General features: G+C 40.9%; 1 pseudogene; it reads left to right on the top strand.

Moving 5' to 3' along the window:
• Positions 1–1,838: 1,838 nt before the first annotated feature.
• On the top strand, positions 1,839–6,256 carry LOC135535934 (rab GTPase-activating protein 1-like; annotated as a pseudogene).
• Positions 6,257–7,880: the final 1,624 nt, after the last annotated feature.

Genomic DNA, 7,880 nt, shown 5'->3' with positions numbered 1-7,880 from the left:
GATACTACCTCCTAGATACTACCCTAGATACTACCTCCTAGATACTACCTCCTAGATACTACCCTAGATACTACCCTAGATACTACCTCCTAGATACTACCCTAGATACTACCCTAGATACTACCTCCTAGATACTACCCTAGATACTACCTCCTAGATACTACCCTAGATACTACCTCCTAGATACTACCCTAGATACTACCCTAGATACTACCTCCTAGATACTACCTCCTAGATACTACCCTAGATACTACCTCCTAGATACTACCCTAGATACTACCTCCTAGATACTACCTCCTAGATACTACCCTAGATACTACCTCCTAGATACTACCCTAGATACTACCCTAGATACTACCTCCTAGATACTACCTCCTAGATACTACCCTAGATACTACCTCCTAGATACTACCCTAGATACTACCCTAGATACTACTCCTAGATACTACCTCCTAGATACTACCCTAGATACTACCTCCTAGATACTACCCTAGATACTACTCCTAGATACTACCCTAGATACTACCTCCTAGATACTACCTCCTAGATACTACCTCCTAGATACTACCCTAGATACTACCCTAGCCCCTACCTCCTAGATACTACCCTAGATACTACCTCCTAGATACTACCCTAGATACTACCTCCTAGATACTACCTCCTAGATACTACCCTAGATACTACCCTAGCCCCTACCTCCTAGATACTACCCTAGATACTACCTCCTAGATACTACCCTAGATACTACCTCCTAGATATTACCTCCTAGATACTACCCTAGATACTACCTCCTAGACACTACCCTAGATACTACCCTAGATACTACCTCCTAGATACTACCTCCTAGATACTACCTCCTAGATACTACCCTAGATACTACCTCCTAGACACTACCCTAGATACTACCCTAGATACTACCCTAGATACTACCTCCTAGATACTACCCTAGATACTACCTCCTAGACACTACCCTAGATACTACCCTAGATACTACCCTAGATACTACCCTAGATACTACCCTAGCCCCTACCTCCTAGATACTACCTCCTAGATATTACCCTAGTCCCTACCTCCTAGATACTACCTCCTAGATACTACCCTAGCCCCTACCTCCTAGATACTACCCTAGCCCTTACCTCCTAGATACTACTCTAGATACTACCCTAGATACTACCTCCTAGATACTACCCTAGATACTACCCTAGCCCCTACCTCCTAGGTACTACCTCCTAGATACTACACTAGATACTACCCTAGACACTACCCTAGATACTACCTCCTAGTTACTACCTCCTAGATACTACCCTAGATACTACCCTAGTCCCTACCTCCTAGATACTACCCTAGATACTACCCTAGCCCCTACCTCCTAGATACTACCCTAGATACTACCCTAGATACTACCTCCTAGATACTACCCTAGATACTACCTCCTAGATACTACCCTAGATACTACCCTAGACCCCCTACCTACCTAGATACTACCTCTAGATACTACCCCTAGCCCCTACCTCCTAGATACTACCCTAGACACCTACCTCCTAGATACTACCCTAGATACTACCTCCTAGATACTACCTCCCAGATACTACCTCCTAGATACTACCTAGCCTCCTAGATACTACTCCTAGATACTACCCTAGATACTACCTCCTAGATACTACCCTAGCCCATACCTCCTAGATACTACCCTAGATACTACCCTAGATACTACCCTAGCCCCTACCTCCTAGATACTACCCTAGCCCCTACACCCTAGATACTACCCTAGCCCCTATCTCCATAGGCACATATACGTACAGACAGACAGACTTCTGAGCGTGTTGTTGGGCCCACAGGCGGAGGACAGAGTGGATGAGCTGACCAAAGAGCTGCTGAAGACCAGAATGAAATTGAAGAATGCAGAGGAAGAGAAGAGAGGGAAGGAGGAGGTGGCTGCTCAGGTAATCTCTTCTATTCTATCCATCCGCCCTTTATGTTTCTATACTTTGATGTAAGGTAATAATGTAATATTATGTTAGATTTATGGGACAATGTAATATTATATTCTATATATGGTAATAATGTAATGTTATATTCTATTTATGGTAATAATGTAATATTATAATCTATTTATGGTAATAATGTATATTGTATTCTATGTATGGTAATAATGTTATATTATATTTATGGTACATTGTAATATTGTATTCTCTATTTATGGTAATATTATTATATTATATGTATGAGATAATGTTATATAATATTTGTGGTAATACTGTATTATTGGATTATATTTAAGGAGTAACAATGAAACATTTAATTCTGTGTATGGACATGTATTTACCATTTCACAGTTGAAGGAGGTGTTAAGGACAAAGCTGGACAAGGCTGAACCAGAGGTGAGAGGAGCTTCAGGCATCATCTCAGACTACAAACAGGTACAGCGCACACACACACACGCACGCACGCACGCACTACGCACGCACGCACACACACACACACACACACACACACACACACACACACACACACACACACACACACACACACACACACACACACAAAATCCTAATGCTATATTCCTCTGTCTGTCAGATCTGTTCCCAGCTGACCAGTCGGTGTGGAGAGGCTGCAGGCGGCCCACAGAGAGGACCTGGACAAACTCAGGGTGAGGAGGAAATGACACCGTCTGATGATGTCACAGTTTGGCAATCACACAGTTTGATGATGTAATTTGTTCTGTATAGGATATCACCTTCACTCTGCATGTTTATAATAAAACACTTTTGAAGTGTCTGGTCCTCCTCTCCTCCCTCTCTCAGATGCTGTGATAGCGTGTTCTCACTGCACGACAGGCTCTAGATTCTCCAATCATGGAAGGCACCAGTTCCCACAGCCCCGTACCAGAGAAGAATCAGCACCAGAGAACCAGGCCAGCAGAGAGACAAGGAAACAGAACTAGACCAGCAGACGACTGGTACCAGGGAACAAGACCAGGAGAAGGTGTGTCTGAGTGGCCAGGTCACAGAGCTGGAGAAGGAGCTGGCCCAGACTAAACTACAGATGGTGGAGGCCAAGTGCAAGATCCAGGTCAGCTCAGAGCACACTACACACTTTATAGTGCACACTACACACTTAATAGTGCATACTACACACTTCATAGTGCACACTACACACTTCATAGTGCACACTACACACTTCATATTGTACATGTTCACAGTACATAGTTCATAGTACACACTCTTTAATGTGCACGGTACACACTTTTTTGTTTGGTTCATAGTACACACTCCACGGTAGTGATATATGATGTGTGTGTGTTGTCCCTGTGTAGGAGCTGGAACACCAGAAGGGGGTGCTGCAACGTGATCTCCAGACAGCTAGGAACAGCTGGCTCACCAAGACTATACGGTCAGCCGGAGGGGGTCTGCCAGAGCAGCAGCCTACCCAGGGGGGAGAGCCCTCTGCAATGGGGCGTTCTCACATGGCCTCCCCTCTCAGCCTGGAGCTCCAGGAGACTGTCATGGGCCCCCAGGAAGACCGGGGAGATGTCTGAAATGGAAGGAGGGGGAAAGACAGCAAGAGGACATACTGAAAGTATAGATAATATGTATTGGAATGATTATACATTTCTATTGGTGATTGTTTCTGCATTCTAGTGCCTATTTTGGTTTTATTTGTTATTGTCAAAAACAGATTTGGATACAGGAGTTTTATGTATGATTTATGTATTGCTTTGGCTCTTAAACTTTAAAACAAAACTCCAAACTGGTAACACTTGTAAGGCGCCCAGTCATTCAAAACGTTTCATTGTGCATTCATTTTTTTTATTTGATTTGTTACATACAGCAGATCTCTGATCTTTGTCAATATCGAGATTTACATTATTTTTACAGTGAAGTAAATCAATAGTCACCATCATTGTAGTACATTCAAGTATATTCATACTTTTCTGTTTCTACTTTACAGACATTTTCATTAAGTAGTTCTCAGAATCTGTAACAGACAAACCAGTTGACATGTAAAGTCAGCCAGGTCACCTAGGATACAAGTCAGTATTCGACGTCCATCCATATCTGAGGACGTCCACAGGTGATGTGGAAATCGGCCACTAGGAGGAACGGTGAGCGCTGTTACCTTCAAGTCGGTTTTGATTTTCATAAGTATCTGCCTCTGATTCCAAATTTTGGAAGTTTGAATCCAGCGACAAAAAGTTGTTTTTGAGATAATTGTTTAAGCCTATCCCAAACCTTAACCCTTACATGAACCATTCAGAGTTAATTCCTAACTTTAAGATTTCGGAATTAATGCCTAAACCTAACCTTAAACACTTCGAAATTTGAAATTTGAGAAACATGGATGAAGGTCTAATTCTGACGTGAGACTGTGAGATCTAGTTGTGTAATGTATAGGTTTACCAAAGATATACGTGATCATCAATTTAAAGCAGTTCGATTAAGTAATAGTAAATTGTCTTTTATTAACAAAAGAAAAGAGAAACATATCAAAAGTGAGTATGCATTGTGCACGGCAGTTACGTCGTGGCGAAATCCTGCACGGTAGTGGTACTCTATTCTACTCTTTTCCTTTTGGCATGGTTAATACCTGCCTGGCGCCCGAACAAAATCTTTATCTTTACCCCTCGAATAAATACCGTTACAACGTTATATGAACATGTACAGCAATGTGAAACATGTATTTCTAGATGAAACACCGATTAAGTTTGGTGAAAATGTGTGATTTTAAGTGTTGTACTTAGTCAATTGAAAATGAGCTTAATGTTTTGAAACGACTGCCTTTTTGGTGATCGGTTTTGAGTTTTGTACTAAGAGTAATGAAAATGTACCACATGGCCTACTTATTAAAATTGCACTGAAGCATACAAACAACTGTAAATCATCTTAAAAACAAGGACTTTATTGATCACATTGAATTTCTTTGTACTTAGTCAAAATAGACGAGACAGCAGAGAGCACAGATAAAGGAACAAGTTGGGTAGTGTCTTAAATTACACACTATTCCCTATAAAGTGCAATACTTTTGACCAAAGCAACATAGGACTGACAAATAGGACTCCGGCCAAAATAGAGCATTATAGGGAATAGATTGGTATTTGGGATACAGCCTTTATGTTAGACAACAAACCCTCCATTACACACCAGGGTCCCGTTCAGGACAGGAGAGGGCAACATACTGAAAGTAAAGCTGACATGATTCCTATTCACTTTACATGTCAGAGACATATCTGTTCAACATACAATATTTCTGTCTGAACGTTCCACGATCTGAATGTGCTCCTCTGAATGAGGCAAAAGCTTCTGTTCTCTCTCTCCTATTTCTCTCTGCTCCCCCCCCTACACCGTTTATCATTTTCTCTCCTCTTCTCTTCTTACAAACACTTGAGGACATAGAAGTTGCACGTAGTCCCACGCGGACACCCGCACAGCGTTCCGACACGCGCACCTTGCGAACAGCGCACTGCTCGCCAGCGTCACACTGGGAAACAAACAAACAGTTTGTTATTTAATTGAATGATGATGGTAGTGGTGGCATCTGTCTACAGACTATGTGATTCTGAAACATCTACACGGTTTTCCAGAATCAGATTAACCTAACAACTCCTGAACTATATATATATTTTTAAACACTGTCAATAGAAAACCTTTATCGAAAGTCCCGTTTTGACCATTTGAAACACGCAATATAAGGCTACACTCAATGAAGAAGTAAAATGCATGACAGACAGGCTAACTACTTAAAAATAATTTATTGATAATAGGACTTTAACCACTTTAAAATGATTGATCAGGTCTATTCAGGTCTATTCTTACCGACGGCAGCCAGCCAAGCTTCTTTTCTGATAACGGCATCTGTTTGTTCTTCAGTTTCTCCAGAACTTCTTGTAAAGCTTCAATCTATATGACAGAGAAAAACAAACAAAAACGATAGGCTGCTATATATATATATTATAGCTAGAAAACAAGTACAAAGAGAGGGATGAATCAACTAAACTATCACATTGACAAGCGCACAAACCAAACAACTTCACAAACATAAAACAATTTAAACTTACCAGATCCTTCTCTTCTTGTGATTTGTGGGGAACTCTAGAGCACGAGTCTCAAACTCCAAGGAGGTGTCGTCAGCGAGACAGAGACATGCGCAGCAGGAGGCGGTGAGGAAAAGCAGTAGAATGCTGGCCATGGTGCTGAAACAACCAGAAGGGATGAAGATACAACAGGGCTTCTGCAGGTGGTTAGCAGGGGCTTGGTGAACACTGGGCGGGTCAGGTGGGCTATGATTCAGGGTGATAGATTCGGGGGCTTGATTTTATAGAGTTTGCTGACATCATACAGCTACTGTAATATGTATGACCACTGACATGAGCGGAGTGACAGAGGTAACCACTGACCGGAGAGGGTCATACGCACGCGCCAGAGGATGTTGTGATGGAGAGGCGTTGTCTGATAGAACACCTCTGTTCACCTCTTTCCAATAATCCCAGGTCACAGCCCCTGGCTGTTGAGACCAATCTTTAATCAGCATCCAATTTCCTCTTGGGTGTGTGTGTCTGCCTAACCTCTCATTTGGTGTACACAGTGAGCAGGCCTGAGACTCTACATCACAGGATAATCTCACCAGACCACGTAAAGAACCCACCTCTCTCCCTATCTCTCTACACACACACAATACTATTTCCAAGCAAGAATTCTGCTTGAGAATGGTTTAAGTGGGAGAGGAAAACTGAAAACCATCTGTTATTGGCTGAGAGGTTTGGAACTCTCTTCGTCTATTAACCTTTCTAGCGAAGGCGTTACGCTAGCGGAACCCCGACAACATTCCGCTGAAAAGGCAGCGCACAAAATTCAAAAATATTTTAGAACTTTAACTTTCACACATTAACAAGTCCAATACAGCAAATGAAAGAAACTTCTTGTTAATCTACCCATCGTGTCCGATTTAAAATGCTTAACAGCAAAAGCACAACATCACATGTTGGATCACTGCCAAGTCAAAAACAGCCATTTTCCCAGCCAAAGATAGTAGTCACAAAAAGCAGAAATATAGATAAAATGAATCACTAATCTTTGATGATCTTCATCAGATGACACTCATAGGACATCATGTTACACAATACATGTATGTTTTGTTCGATAATGTGCATATTTATATCCAACAATCTCAGTTTACATTGGCGCCTTATGTGCAGTAATGTTTTGATTCCAAAACATCCAGTAATTTGCAGAAATACTCATAATAAAACATTGACAAAAGATACAAGTGTTATTCACAGAATTAAAGATAGACTTCTCCTTAAAACTTGCTATGGCAAGGAGTTCCCTAAAGGGAACACCCCTCCATTTTCAGCTGAAAAGGTGGCGCGGAAATAAAATAAAATATTCTTTAGAAATATTTAACTTTCACATATTAACAAGTCCAATACAGCAAATGAAAGATAAACATCTTGTTAATCTAACCACCGTGTCCAATTTTTAAAATGTTTTACAGCAAAAACACAAAATATATTTATGTTGGATCACCACCAAAGTCAAAAACACAGACATTTTTCACAGCCAAGGATAGAGTCACAAAAGCAGAAATATAGATAAAATGAATCACTAACCTTTGATTATCTCCATCAGATGACACTCATAGGACATCATGTTATACATGTATTGTGTGTTTTGTTTGATAATGTGCATGTATATATATATATATATATATATATATATACAAAATCTCAGTTTACATTGCCGCATTTGATAAACATTGATAAAAGATGCAAGTGTTATTCACAAAATTAAAGATAAACGTATCCTCTATGCAACCGCTGTGTCAGATTTCAAAAAAAACTTTACGGAAAAATAATAATCTGAGAACGGTGCACAGAACACCAA

The sequence above is a fragment of the Oncorhynchus masou genome, unplaced genomic scaffold (genome assembly GCF_036934945.1).
Source record: "Oncorhynchus masou masou isolate Uvic2021 unplaced genomic scaffold, UVic_Omas_1.1 unplaced_scaffold_5329, whole genome shotgun sequence".
NCBI classification, from domain to species: Eukaryota; Metazoa; Chordata; class Actinopteri; order Salmoniformes; family Salmonidae; genus Oncorhynchus; species Oncorhynchus masou.
The sequence above is the reverse complement of the archived record's forward strand: the minus strand, read 5'-3'. Positions and strand labels throughout refer to the sequence as shown.